The sequence below is a fragment of the Archocentrus centrarchus genome, chromosome 19, assembly GCF_007364275.1.
Source record: "Archocentrus centrarchus isolate MPI-CPG fArcCen1 chromosome 19, fArcCen1, whole genome shotgun sequence".
NCBI lineage: Eukaryota > Metazoa > Chordata > Actinopteri > Cichliformes > Cichlidae > Archocentrus > Archocentrus centrarchus.
This window is the reverse complement of record NC_044364.1, coordinates 497,761-512,950: the sequence shown is the minus strand read 5'-3', so window position 1 is coordinate 512,950 and position 15,190 is coordinate 497,761. Positions and strand designations below refer to the sequence as shown.

Sequence of the window (15,190 nt, the reverse complement as noted above, 5' to 3'; positions counted from 1 at the left end):
ACAGTGGCCTCGTTCCTCTTCTGTTTACAGTCTACTGGAATAACTACAAAAATACTATTGTGTAAATGCTAATTAAAACAGCAAAAATAGTTGTTTTCCCATCAACCAAAAAGCTGGACACAAACACAACAGAACACAATGATGTATGCAAACCCACAATGTGTGATGTTAATCCACCCGAGTTGCTCCAGTGCCCAGCTCAAGGCCACAAATTATTTTGTGCCAAAAGACAACATGTTCACATGCCATGTGTCTTCCAGAGAAGCTCATTGAAGCCTCACACACTCCATTACACTCTGTATTGTCCTCTGTGTCCCTGCCTCATTACTCCTCATCTATTTTTAAAAGGGAATATGCCCTATTACAATTAGTCTATTTAGAAGCCAATCTGTCATGCTCATTATAGTGATCTCCCATCCCTATTTTTCTTTTCATCTTTATCTTTTATTTGTCTCCATCTTTCTTTATCTGCTTTGTCTTCTGTGGTGTATATGTCATTTCAAGATTCAAAAGATAGAGAACAAAATAGTGAATTTTCATATATTGTAGGACTATGCGATAAAAAAGCAGGCTGTATACTGAAAGACACTTAGTGGGTATTGGCCTCAGAAATAAGTCAGGGAAGGGAAACTGAAAGGTAGAGAAATCTAATTTGTTCTTTTTTATGATTCAAATGATCAGGGAAGAATTTGGAGCAATCCAATCTGCTGCCGCTAATGACAGAGACAACACTTTCTCTCGGACACAGAGCAGAATTAGTCTCCATCAGAAATGGGCCCTTGGAGAACCACTGTTTACCAAGGCAACCATTTCTCCTCTAATTGTCCATGATCTGGCTTCAGCCTGAAATGCATTATAGTCTGCAGGACTGCTCCCTTTGTTTCCATCATGTTTTCCTTTTCCTCCCCATAAAAAACCACTCCCTGTGAACAGAGACAATAATTCCAACTTGGCTTTGCCCAATGCTTGTGAAAAGCATAGAAAAGGCACTGCATAGACCTTTTTAGCCACTTTAAATCTTCCTGGTCAACTTCGCAACCCTTTCCCACGCCAACCTGGCTAGAGGTGCACACTATAAGGGAGTGTGTATGGAGGAGCTGGAGTGGTATCTCTTTAGGAAAAGTGCACACGTACTCAAACTCCCACAATTTACAGTATACAAAGCAAAGGAAGAACCAAAGGAATGAGTCTTTAACTTCATTACATCCCTGTGTTGCTGTGTGTCGAATGATTCTTCTCCCTCGCCATGAATGCTTCTAATTGATCATAAAATCTTAATTAGCTGGATGTCCCTTGATATGTCCAGGCCTATGAGAGAGTTTCTCAATCATTTATTTATTACCGTCTTAATTACAATTTCACAGTGAGTGCCCATGACATTTAGAGACCTTGCAGCAGTGGACGAAGATGATTGAAGAAGAGGATTTGCTACGATTCCACCGTGGTAATGACCACACACACTCCCTAAGCCTGTTCCAAAAATGTATTCATATATATGTAATTTTCAAAAATTTGCAAGAAACTCAGTGCTAGCCAGGTGTTTAGTAATCAACATGAGAAAATAATAGTTATTTGTTGCATGCAGAGGACTTTCTTAATGAATAAAATGCACCTAGAGCAAGTTTAAGTTCTACTGACAAGCAACCTTCAACTGGCCAGTAATAAAGAAGCAGACATGGCGTCACAAAAACTGTGATCATTACGGTTGGTCCAGAGTGCCTCACTCTGACAATGGACCCCAAGTTTACTTCGGTCATCTTCAGCGCCGTCTATATTCCACCTCAGGCGGACACAAACACGGCACTATCCGAGCTACATGAGGCTATTTCCACCTATCAGGCTAACCAGCGTGATGCGGCTCTCATCGTAGCCGGGGACTTTAACAGTGCAAACTTGAAAAAGGTGATACCGGAATTGATTCAACACATCGACTGCCCCACCAGAGGAGAGAGGACCCTAGACCACTGCTATTCTCCATTCAAAGATGGCTACAAAGCAAAGCCTCTTCCGCCTTTTGGGAAGTCTGACCACACCTCTGTCTTTCTCATGCCGAAATACAAACAACGGCTCAGGCAGGAACCCCCTGCTGTGAGAGAAGTGACACGGTGGTCTGATCAAACAGAGGCCGCTCTGCAGGGTGCGTTGGATTCAACCGACTGGGACATGTTTCGCAGCAGCGCGGGCGGAGACATCGAGGAGTTTACGGAAACTGTTGTGGGATTTATTGGGAAAGTTGTTGATGACACTTCACTTAGGAGGACCATCAGGACTTTTCCCAACCAGAAGCCGTGGGTGGATAAATCTGTCCGCGACGCCCTGAGGTCCCGCACCGTTGCCTACAACTCCGGCCTCGCCTCTGGGAACATGGAGGACTACAAGGTTGCATCATACAACGTCCGCAGAGCGGTGAAAGAGGCTAAACATCGCTACGGCCGCAGACTGGAACAGCAACTACAACAGTCTGACCCCAGGGGACTGTGGCAGGGACTACGCACCATCACGGACTACAAAGCACCACACACACACCCGGTGAGTGCCGACGCTTCTCTGGCTGATGAACTCAACATCTTCTTTGCGCGCTTTGAGTCGGGAAGCCGACAGCGCGCTGCGCTCCCGGCCGGAGGGGCGGAGACACTCACTGTGACGGAGCGCGACGTGAGGAGGGCGTTTAGACATGTAAACACCAGGAAAGCGGCTGGACCAGACGGTATTAGTGGACGTGTCCTTAAGACCTGCGCTGACCAGCTGGCACCTGTGTTTACACTGATATTCAACCTCTCACTGAAACTGTGTGTGATTCCCACCTGCTTTAAAAAGTCCATCATAGTCCCTGTCCCAAAGAAACCACACCCCAGCAGCCCCAATGTCTTCAGGTCCATAGCGCTCACCTCTGTGGTGATGAAGTGTTTTGAGAGACTCATCAAGACATTCATCACCTCCTCACTGCCCACCACCCTCGACCCACTACAGTTTGCATACCGGCCAGACAGATCCACAGATGACGCCATATCCTTCCTCCTCCACAAGACCCTTTCACACATAGACACTGGTAAGGGGAACTATGTGAGAGTGCTGTTTGTAGATTACAGCTCAGCATTCAACACCATAGTTCCCTCCAGGCTGGTCTCTAAGCTGCTGGACCTGGGCCTGGGCCCATCCCTGTGCAGGTGGGTTCACAGCTTCCTGACCAGCAGACCACAGGTGGTACGAGTGGGTCACCTCACGTTATCCTCCCTCACCCTCAACACTGGATCCCCCCAAGGCTGTGTGCTCAGCCCTCTGCTGTACTCACTGTACACCCATGACTGCGAGGCCACGTCAGAGTCCAACGTCATCATCAAGTTTGCTGACGACACTGCTGTTGTGGGACTAATCTCTCACAATGAGGAGACAGCCTACAGGAGAGAGGTCTCCCGCCTGGAGAACTGGTGCCAGGAGAACCACCTCCTGCTCAACGTCAGCAAAACAAAGGAACTGATCGTGGACTTCAGCAGGAAGCAGCAGAGGGACTACCATCCACTTGTCATAAGTGGTGCTGAGGTGGAAAGAGTGGACACCTTCAAATACCTGGGAGTGACCATCTCACAGGACCTGTCCTGGACTCATCACATAAACATCACTGTGAAGAAGGCCAGACAGCGTCTCTACCTCCTCAGGCGGCTGAGAGACTTCAAGCTCCCACTCAAGGTGCTCAGGAACTTTTACACCTGCACCATTGAGAGCATCATGCGTGGGAGCATCACCACCTGGATGGGAAACTGCACCAAGCAGGACTTCATGGCCCTAAAAAGGGTGGTTCGTTCAGCTGAACGGACCATCAGAACCACCCTCCCCAACCTGCAGGACATTTACACCAAGCAGTGCAGGCTGAGGGCCATGAAGATCCTAAAACAGCCCAGCCACCCCGGACACTCTCTCTTCTCCCTGCTCCCATCAGGCCGGCGTTACCACTGCCTGAGGGCTAAGACTGAAAGGTTGAAGAAGAGTTTTTACCCACAAGCCATCCGTCTGCTCAACTCTGAGCCCTAACTGGACCATTATTGCACAATGTAAATATTATAATTTAAAAAGTGTGTATAGTGTATAGTATATAGAGTATAGTGTATAGTGTGAATTACTTTTTTTTAATTTTTATTCTTCTTATTTATATGTGTGTGTATATAAGGTTGCAGGTACAAAATACATTTCACTGTGCATTGTACTGTGTATAACTGTGCATGTGACAAATAAACACTATCTTATCTTATCTTATCTTATCTTATCTTATCAAGCTTCTATCCAGCAGTCAGTTTTAGTTGGTCTCAGCTAAGACCATGATGCCTAAGCCTAAGCTTAGCCCAGTGCTTTGAGCTGTCCAAATATACTAATTACAGCATTGAACTTTGGCAGGGATCAAACAGTCTGTGCTTTGACTGCCGCCCGATCCACAATGCACCAAAAAGACCTATACCTCCTCCTGCATGTTATGGTCCCACAGGAGACTGGGCCCATATGCCCAGCCAGGAGGGGCTCAGATAAGAGTCAGGGTACGTACTAGGATGCCTGATACTGGAATGTGTCCTATGTGAGGTGTTTTGGGTACGTCACACTGAAAGGAGACCCCGATGAACACCCAAAACCCACTGGAGAGAATAAACCCTTACATCCATAACAAGTGTGATTCCATGTGGAGTCACAGTTGTAGCTGCTGAAGAGTTTCTTAATTAAAGGGTAAGATTTTAAAGAGCATCTTCTGTCATGGTCCTGGGTTGGTTACTCTGCATCTCTGAGTGTTTTATTTAAGTATCCCTTCTGGTTCCTGGATGGTTTAATGTCATACTCCTTATGCATTTATTGTGTTTGGGTTTAGAGTTTAGTTCTTCCTCTGTGTCAGGTCTCCTGGGCTGAGTTCATTCATGTGTCTGTGCTGGTTATATTCCCTCAGTGTGCCTGCCTTCCTGTGTTCTGTGTCAACTCCGTGTTCCTGTTCCCATGTCGCTCGTGTTTTGTATTTACTTTACTTCCTCATGTTTTTGAATTTTGTAATTTGGTGCTTTAGTCCGTTGTCTGGATTTTTTGACTGTAGGTTGATTAGTTCCCTTGGTATTTCAATTCTGTTCCTTCAGTGTCATCTCTGTTTGTCAAGTTCACGTGTGAGTCTGCTATGTCACTTCCTGTTTTACTTTGGTGGTCTGTGCTTCTTGTACCTTGTATCTAGACTGACTTCCCCTGTCTTGGTATTCCTGATTTGTTCCCACTGTGTTTACCTGTTTCCTGTCCCCTCTTGTGTATAAATTATCTGTTTCCCATAGTTCTTTGTTGTGTTGTCGTTCATACACAGTGATCTGTTCCTGTTCGGACTCCTCGTTCTAGGCAGCTCATTCATTCTGTTTGAATCACCAGCATTAAAGCTGCATTTTCTGCTCATCCTCTGATTCCCGAATCCTGCATTTTGGGGTCTGAAACCTTCCTGCTCCACAGTGCTTTATGACTTCTTCCGGCAGTTCATACTGCTATCGGGTGCATGTGTGAAGATCATGCTCATCATGTATCAGAAAATGTGCACATTCTGGTTCTGTTGTTAATGTCTTGGAGCCAGATATCACAGGACACCTTTAGAGGTTTTGGAGAGTATATGCCTCTGTGACTCATATCACTGCAAATCAGAACTGGTGTTTATCTGTTTGAAATGCTTTGAGAGTGCAACTTTTTTTGAAAGAACTTTTGGCATATATGGCCATAACAAGGCCCCCAGTCTAAATGATAAAAACATTGTTTCTCATTGACTTTTGTCCTTATATGGTGCTTCTATTAGCATGAAATTATCATGTGTGTCTTTCAGAACTGTAGGTGTCATTAGTAAGGATTTGGTTAGATTTAGGCAACATCATTCAAGTTCATGCTCAAACTGTATAAATATATACATATGTAAAGTATTATGTACAGTAACTATATATGTTACTGTATATGTTATGCTGCCATGAAACAATAGATTATAAAATATTCTAACGAGGGGCTTTGAGACAGCACACTGTGTCTAAGTTTTGCTGGCCTGATAAATGTGTGAAAAGCAGCTCCTCAACTAACAGATAACATGGAAGTACTACTGTCTACTTCTGATACATTTAAAACAGGTTGCTGCAATCTACCTACTATTTCTCTTAACAGTCAAATATGACATGGTAAACACAGGGGGGCTACCTAGCTAATGTATTATGTTTATTGGCTCAAGGGAAATTGTTCTCACTGGCCACTTCTCTTTATTGATATGTGCTCAGGTGGTGAAGAGGAATATGATAAATAGTTTTGCTTTCAAGTGTCACAGTTTGCTGTGTGGAAAGTGGTTGTTGTTTTGCAGACTCAGATGCAGTACACAGGAGGTGGAGGTAAGCATAAGTTGAGTGTCTTTCATGAAGGTGCAAAGAAAGGTATACTCATAACAAAACAAAATCCAGGAGTCACTGCGAGCCACTGCTAGACTGAGAAATATTGGGGAACACATACAACAATGTGGGACAACCTGACAAAGGACAGATTGAGAGAATAAATGCAAGAGGTAATAAGGCAAGTGGAAATACACTATACTGCCAAAAGTATTCACTCACCATCCAAATCATTGGATTCAGGTGTTCCAGTCACTTCCACAGGTGTATAAACTAAACACCTAGGCATGCAGACTGCTTCTACAACCATCAGTGAAAGAATGGGTCGCTCTCAGGAGCTCAGTGAATCCCAGCGAGGTACTGTGATAGGATGATACCTGTGCAACAAGTCCAGTCACTACTAAATATTCCACAGTCAGCTTTTAGTGGGATTATAACAAAGTGGTAGGCCACATAAAATCACAGAGTGGGGTCAGAGGATTCTGAGGGTCATAGTGCACAGAGGTCACCAACTTTCTGCAGAGTCAGTCACTACAGACCTCCAACCTTCATGTGACCTTCAGATCAGCTCAAGAACAGTGAGAGCTTCATGGAAGGGTTTCCATGGCAGCTGCATCCAAGCCTTACATCACCAAGCTCAATGTAAAGTGTTGATGCAGTGGTGTAAAGTGTTGATGCAGTGGTGTAAAGTGTTGATGCAGTGGTGTAAAGCACGCCGCCACTGGACTCTAGAGCAGTGGAGACGTGTTCTCTGGAGGGATGAATCACACTTCTCCATCTGCCAATCTGAGGGAGGAGTCTGGGTTTGGTGGTTGCTAGGGGAACAGTACCTGTCTGACTGCATTGTGTAAAGTTTGGTGGAGGGGGGGGTTATGGTGTGGGGGTGTTTTTCAGGAGTTGGGCTCGGCCCCTTAGTTCCAGTGAAAGGAACTCTTAATGCTTCAGCATACCAAGACATTTGGGACAGTTTGATGCTCCAACTCTGTGGAACAGTTTGGGGATGGCCCCTTCCTGTTCCAACATGACTGCACACCAGAGCACAAAGCAGCTCCACAAAGACATGGATGAGCCAGTTTGGTGTGGAAGAACTTGACTGGCCTGCACAGAGTCCTGACCTCAGCCTGATAGAACACCTTTGGGATGAATTAGAGCAGAGACTGTGAGCCAGACCTTCTCTCCAACATCAGTGTCTGACCTCACAGATGTGCTTCTGGAAGAATGGTCAGAAATTCCCATAAACACTCCTAAACCTGTGGAAAGCCTTCCCAGAAGAGTTAAAGCTGTTATAGCTGCAAAGGGCGGGCCCACATCATATTAAACCCTCTGGATTAAGGATGGATGTTACTCAGGCTTGTGTGTGTGGAGTGAATACTGTTGGCAGTAAAGTGTAGGTGGGAAACACACAACTGGAACTAATAACAAGATGGAACAGGGAAAGTAGAAATAAATGTGACAAAAGACTACCAAAGTAAAAACAGGAAGTAACTAAACTGATAAGACACTTACACATCCAACTTGACAAAGTAGGGCGCAGAGAGGTTGGACTAAGAAGAACAATAAACTAAAATAACCCAAAAGCAGAGTACACATAGAAATAGCCACAAACTGAAACAGACAATACTGATTAAACTGAGAGCAAACAGGACATTAAATAATGAGAACTCGAAGTCTGAAACAGAAAACCCTGGGTTCAAATCCCAGGATCGCAATATCAAGAGCACAGCAGCCACTCTGTCTTCTAGCCTAGCTCAGTGACACCTAGCTCATGATTTCATTGGAACATGTCTTAAAGCAATTTTACCTTGGTCTTGAGTCTGCTCCTGAGAAAGGTGTGATACAGTCAAAAAAAGTCCACATATATATGTGTGTGTGTGTGTGTGTGTGTGTGAATATATGTATGTATTCATCTACCTCTCTCCTATTATTTTTTCCGTTTTCTCCCTTTTTTTTCTTTTTTCTCTCTGTCTCTCTTCTTCTTACCCCTTCCTTCCTGCCTGTCAGACCTGTCATGAATAAATAAAATAAAACATGAACAAGAGTAGCCTATAGAAAACTTATAGAGCTCTTCTTGTAAAAGCAAATATGTTTGGTACAACAGTGCATTCGGATCATCATTCTGATTGTGAAACCTGCCAGACATGACAGGCTAGAAAAAAAAAAGCCCACAACAATAAGTGGAAATAAACTGACTTCAGGTTGAACTCATTTTATCAGCTGTAGTTTTTAAGGTCAAGAATGAGCTGTCAAACTCAACTTCTTCATAACTTCATAGCTGTCCAAGGTTACACAAAGATTTTAGACTTTCAAAATATTGAACTCAACTTGAAACATGATGTTCAGATTTTTCAACAATCAAATCTCTTCAACCTTAAGCCCGTATTTTAAAACAAGACTCAAACCTTGGTCCAATTTCACTGACCTCTGTATGCTTTCTATGTCCAATCTATCATGTTCTTATTACCAATACACTACTGGGACAAGAAACATTAGCAATAATCATAATCTAGGTGTGAATTAGGTTTTCTCCAAATTTTATACCTGGTACATGAAGCTATTTTGTGTGAGCAACCCAGACAAGCTACAATGTGTTCCTGCACCACTGAATGTAAGCATGAAAACATATGGCAGTGAAAAGAGTCCACTTTTCCCTGATGTTCCTCACTGCACAAACAGCATCATAATCACCTATAAACCCAACCACCTTCACACATGCAGAGGTTCAAAACCACTCAGCAGTAGCAAATAGCTTTCAATAATCTTGGCTGAATGAGCCGGACAAGCAGGTGCTGAGTAAACCTACAGAGAGGCTACACTCATCAGGAGAGGATAAAGTGTTTGAAAATGTTCTGTGAAAAGCAACGATTTGTAATATTTTGTGGTCCCGGATGTGGCCTGCCTGTTGTTTCTGTATCTGATACATAATTAGAGCTAAAGAATGAGCAGGCAGGGGATTACGGGAGGATTTGGAGGCCAATCTCTCAGCCTCTTCACTCTTCCCTGCTTTGGCTCCAAAAAGTTTCAGCTGCTTATCTTATCCCTCAAGGAGACAGAGGCAGAAAAATACAGACACTGATAGACTGAAGGAGGGAGACACAAACCGTGAATTTATGTACACGCAGAAGCGTACACAAACACAGCCGCATTCTGTTACACACACACAACCACAAACCATCGCTCACTTGCACATTTGTAATCCCTGAGCCCTGTTCGCTTGCCTAAGCATAAGCAGATGATGAATGCTGGTGCATGTTAACTGCAGAGAGACCAGCAGATTTGCAGTATAACAAAGGGTCAATCGACTGGCAGCACAAGAAAAATAGAGGTTTTGAAAATTATCAGTCAACTGTGCTCCTTGCAGGGAGGAAAACTTCGACAAACAGATTACAGCCATTAGATGAAACAATAATGATACCGTTTTCCTTACATAGCTACATTTAATTACTTTTTCCTCCACCCTAATCCTCTAGAGAATGTTGCATTTCATTATTAATATTGATTTTGAAAATCTTTATGGGAGTGCCAGTAAGACGTGGTCTTAGACCCAGGTTAGCGCCTACAGTATGTTACAGGATCGTAAGATATAAACTTAAATCACAGTCTAAAACTGTGTCACATTTATATTGATAAAAATTAGTCTAATGACATTTTTTAAAACACCCTTACATCATGCAGTGATGTGCTTACCAATAAAACTCTAATGCCAAAATTAATGGGACTTAATTTAAAAGGTTGCATTGGGTTTGGAAATTTGTTTAGTTAGCTTGTGGTTAAAATAAAACCTAACCCTAACCCTAGAGTTGCTGCTGGTGATCTGGTGGATTTTAAGAGATTTAAACATAATGACCACCTGCCTAATATTTAAAGCCTTCTAGAAGAAAGTCTCACAAATTGGCAGCCATGTTGGTAATGAGTTATTAAATGAAAAGGAAGAATTTAACCTTTAATGGTCACTGGCACATCCTATATAATATGTATTATTAATCTCAAGTTGTATTACTTTGCAACTTAAACTTATGGTATTTATGTATAATATATAACTTCATTAAGGAGGCAGGGTTGGACATTAATGAATAATGTGTGCTAGATATGCCTGAAAAAAAATAGAAATGGTTTCAGGTCTGAATTGCAAACATGTCTCAAGCTCGATTTTTTGTTAATTCAAAATAATTTCCGTTTTGACTGGAGATACTTTCTAAATATGAAAAAATATGAAAATATATTGTCTTTTATTAGAGTGGATGTCTGTTTGAAAAGTGACAAAAATCCTTTACTGAAGTATTTTGAATGTACTCCCAATTATAACTTTTCTTTATTTGGACAGAGCTGAGAAACAACTTTTGCTGTGCATATTAAAGATTTAACATTCAGTATAACCAGCCCATCAAAACAGTTATGGAATATTTTCTGCTGTTCTGGAAGAACATGGTCCAGTGTAAGAAAATGCCCTCCAGTAATCTCTAGTGAATGGGCTTCGTCAGCAGATGAAGTTTTTCATTTGTTCATGTCACAGAAGTTGTCATGTAATTATTCTGAGTTTTTGAAACTTAGGTTTGACACCCAAAAGCTCCAAAATAAGCTCAGCACCACCCCGAGTGCAGATTGTTCTGTGAAACATGGTTTCCAAAGATCTGGCCTTGTATTACAGTCCAGACTGAGCGTGACCTGAGAAGACCCACATTTAATCAGCCAAGTGGTGATGGCTTAGCTGCTGCAGCTTTGACTTTAGAGAATTAGAAGGTGAAATTAAATCATACTCATATGTATTATTTTACTATATTAAGATGACATGAAGGTCAGATAATTTTGCACAGAAATATCTAGTAGAAACATCCTCCAAAGAGATTCTCTTTATTTCAAAGCCTGTACTTGTTCACTTTTACTTGAGTAAAGTTGAATCACTTCTTCAACGTTCAACACAAGTATCTGTACTTCTACTTATGTGACAAAAGTGAGTACTGCTGCCACCAGCTGCCAGGAGCAGTGACAAAAAAAGAGAAGACACACGTCAGCCATCTGTGTTTTGGGACATGGAGTTTGATTTGTTCATCTGTGTCACTGCTATGTCTCACTCAAGTCATAAGTAACCTTACAGGTCGGTATGTATAGAGAGACATTACCAAACCCTGCCATCCATGTCATTATGGTAATCCGACAGCTTTACCACAGTGATGTAAACCTCTCTCACTCATTGTGTGGCCTCAGTGTCACTATGTGATTCCATAATGTGAATTTCAGCTCCAAATGAGACACTGTGTTGGCAAATATAGAAGATACTGGTTTTTACTGTCAAACCAAGACTACATCAAGATAACTTGTCTTGTGTTACTCTGTCCACTGCCTCTGATGGGTGTGAACCTCTTGCCTCCTGACAGATTTGATGGGAAACCATGAAATCTGTCATGGGAGATGTGGTTTCATAACAACAATCTAGTCATAAGACATTTTGTTATGGCCATAATAAGATTAAAGTGTGCCAAATAACTGTGTCAAGTGGGGACAAATAAAGAATAAGTGATGGCCCATGGGGTAAACGTGACATCTCTCTTTAACCAGGTCAATGATGAATCACTGAGGGTAGGGTTAGGGCTAAACTGCATTTTAGAAACTAGATCACTTAGAGTTTCTTACCTGCAGTTTGGCTTTAGCAGAGTTTCATTGGGGTAGGCCACATAGGTGAAAATTCTATATGATGGGGTAGATGAGAACCACAGATAATCTGGTAGGTGTCAAGAGAAATACCTTTCTCATTTCTTACTCTTTTAACACCCACCATCTTCTAGGGTTAGAGGTAGGATAGTGTTTTGTTGTAGCCATATGATTTTTTTTTTTGTTAAAGTCTTTTCCACATGTGTAGTCTGTGGCAGGAATTCTGAATGTAAACCTAACCCAAACCCTAGTTGGTCACCAGTGATCTGGTGGATGCTAACGTGACTGTTTTATTTATCTGGGTAATGAACATTATCTGAGGCACATTTTACATTTTCAGCAGCAGTGGAAAAAAAGATTAGTGGAACAATCCACCAAGGACCCAACATTGGCAAGGCCATCAGGAAACCTTCGAATTAACATTATTAGTGTTAAAAGCAACCTCTCAACAGAAGTGCCGTTTCTAAAAGCTGCAGATATTTTTGGTTTGTTTTCTGCTGTTTGTGTGAAAACAGCGGGTCATTCATGACAACTGCGCTAGAACTGAAAGTGAAGCAAAAGAAAAAGTGCAGAAGAAAGATGAAAACTTAAAAAATATGTATGGGCCAGATGTGGGCCACATCATTAGAGGGCTCTACATGGTTTAGTGTAGTGATGTGGCAAAAGTCATGAACTTGTGACAGAGACTTCATTTAAGCCATCTTCACTCACTCAAAATAAAACTACTAATGCTGACAACATTTTGGGCTAGGATGTTGTGGTGTTGTGTTGGTATATAGCCAGCCCCAACCCCTACAACGCCTACTGTGGGCGGCCCCACGGGCTAAGGCCTGGCCAGGGTCCCTCCCCAGGCCTGGCTCCAGGGTGGGGCCCCAGTAACCCTATCCCAGGCAGGGTAAACTGTTCCCTTGATCTTTCTGTAATAAGGGTCGTCTGAATCGCGCTTCTTCAGGCCCCTCACTCAGGACCAATTTGCCTTGGGAGACCCTACCAGGGGGCAAAGCTCCTGGACACCATAGCCTCTGGCATCACTGGGACACGCGAACCCCTCCACCACAATAAGGTGGCGATGTTGGAGCGAGGCTGACGTGATGAAGCAGATGACATTTCACAACCTGACAGGCCCCAAACTTTGGCACAGCTATGAGAAGTCGTGTTTAAGGCTGGGCTCACACATTTATGGCTGCTGTCTTATTTTCAAATAGATTTCATTGTTGGTTCATCTTGAGTGAATTAAGAGACACTGGGGCTTAAAAAAATCATTTTTAATGGTTCCATCTCTTTTTATTGTATTGCAACACTTTGCAGTGATTTTGTGTGTAGTAGTGGCCATTTTGTGACCCTTTGCTGTTTCCTTCCCCTTTCGGTTCTTTTTCATTGGTTTCAGCTTTTTGATTTTTGTGTCCTAGGGTTGTTTTAGTTCATTTGTTTCCTGTATTAGCCAATATTTTGAGTGTCTTTGTGGTATTTCTGATCAGTCTGTGATGACGTAAATGCATAAAATGTATAAAGGTTTTAGCCAAAAATTTTAATTGACTTTAATGTAAAACAAACCATCTGTCATTAGGAGCCATACAAGCTACTGAGGAACACTCAGAGTTGCTGCAATGAACTGAAATGTTCCAGTCTGCTGCATCATTTTTTTTCACTTTGAATTCAGCCTCTGTAGGTTGATAATGTTCATGTCCATCCTTTTGTTCCTCACACATTTTCCCTTCCATATCATTATAGATATTCAGTTTGTTTTTTCATTGAGATCTGATGTGTTTTCAGTCTTCCTTTCATTCTTTTGAGCCGTGTATTAAACATCCTTCCCAAGCTTCAGTGTGTAAAGAGTGGGAGAGAAACATCCTCATATAAACTCACGGTGAGATTTTAATACTGTTGTATGATCTCATCTTTGGACCAGCATGACCTTTAACAAAGACTTACATGTTTGGTATTAATCGCTTGTGTGTTCAGTTTATACAGGGCGAATTCCAGGAAGAGTCTGCTCACCTCAGAATCTGATAACTGCTGACCTGTGACTCCGAACTGTCTGACAGACAGGATTATCCATTTTAAGGGCTTTAACGAAGCCTTTGGGATTTGTTGGGACTAACCATACAGTAGAAAGTCACAAGTTGAAGTAGCTCCTCACACATTATTCCCAAAACAAAAGCAGAGCACTGAATCTCAAAGCTTGAGGAAAGTTTACTCCAACATTTTTATGTCCTTTCTCACTTTGATTTTTGATCAAATGGTGTGAAACAGGGGGCTCCTCAGACTGCTGCAGACACAATCAATTGAAGATTAATTGATTAATTGAAGATTAAGACAGAAGAGGAACAAAGAAGTTTTAAATGAGTTAAAGTTAGTTTGAAGCAGGGAGGTGTCATGGTCCTGGGCCGGTGGCCCAGTGTTTTGGTTTCTATTTGTGAAGTTCTGTTCTATTTCTAGTTTTGGTTATAGTTTAGTATTTGAATCTTAGTTTCTTTGTTTTCTGTTTTTCATGTTCTGGTTTTCCCTATACTCCCGTGTGTGTGTGTGTAAGTCATGACCCTCTTGTATTTAGGTTCCCTTTGGTTTAGTTCTGTGTTTCTTAGTGTCTCTCCTTTGTCCCAGGTCTGGTTTAGTTGGTCATGTTCACTCCCTTTGTCAGTCTGTTAAGTCAGCATGTTTTTGGTTAGGTCAGTTCCTGTTTTATTTTGACAGTCTTGTGTTCCTTGTGCTTTGTGTTTAGTTTTGCTTCCCCTTTGTCATTAGTCTCATTTGGTTCACCTGTCATCCCCTGTTGTTTCCACTTGCCCTAATTCCCTTGTGTGTATTTAAGCCCTGAGTCTTCCTTTGTTCATTGTTGCGTCGTCGTCATTGTTTCACCCTAGTGTTCCCCTCCTAGCTGTGTGTTTTGGTTTTTGGTTTCTCCCAGGCTTCTAGTTTGTTCCTGCCCTGGTGGAGATTTAGAGTTTTGTATTTTTTTTGTATTTTTGAAATAAAGTCGTTTTTAGTTTACATCTGCGTCAGTCCTGCACTTGGGTCCTTTCCCTCCGCACACAGCCCCTCATCGTGACAGGAGGAGCTAAACATCACTTCATCTAGGATGCAGATTTTATGAATCCACTCTGTGTATTCAGGAAACCTGAATCAGGTTGCCATTTATAGCATTTCATAAGTTACAACAAGACCACATTAACATTGTCATT

General features: G+C 42.3%; 1 protein-coding gene across 1 annotated transcript in view; it reads right to left on the bottom strand.

The window, feature by feature from the left end:
* ca10a (carbonic anhydrase Xa) overlaps positions 1–15,190 on the bottom strand; it is a 412,177-nt gene that overhangs the window by 125,316 nt on the left and 271,671 nt on the right. The window lies entirely within an intron of this gene.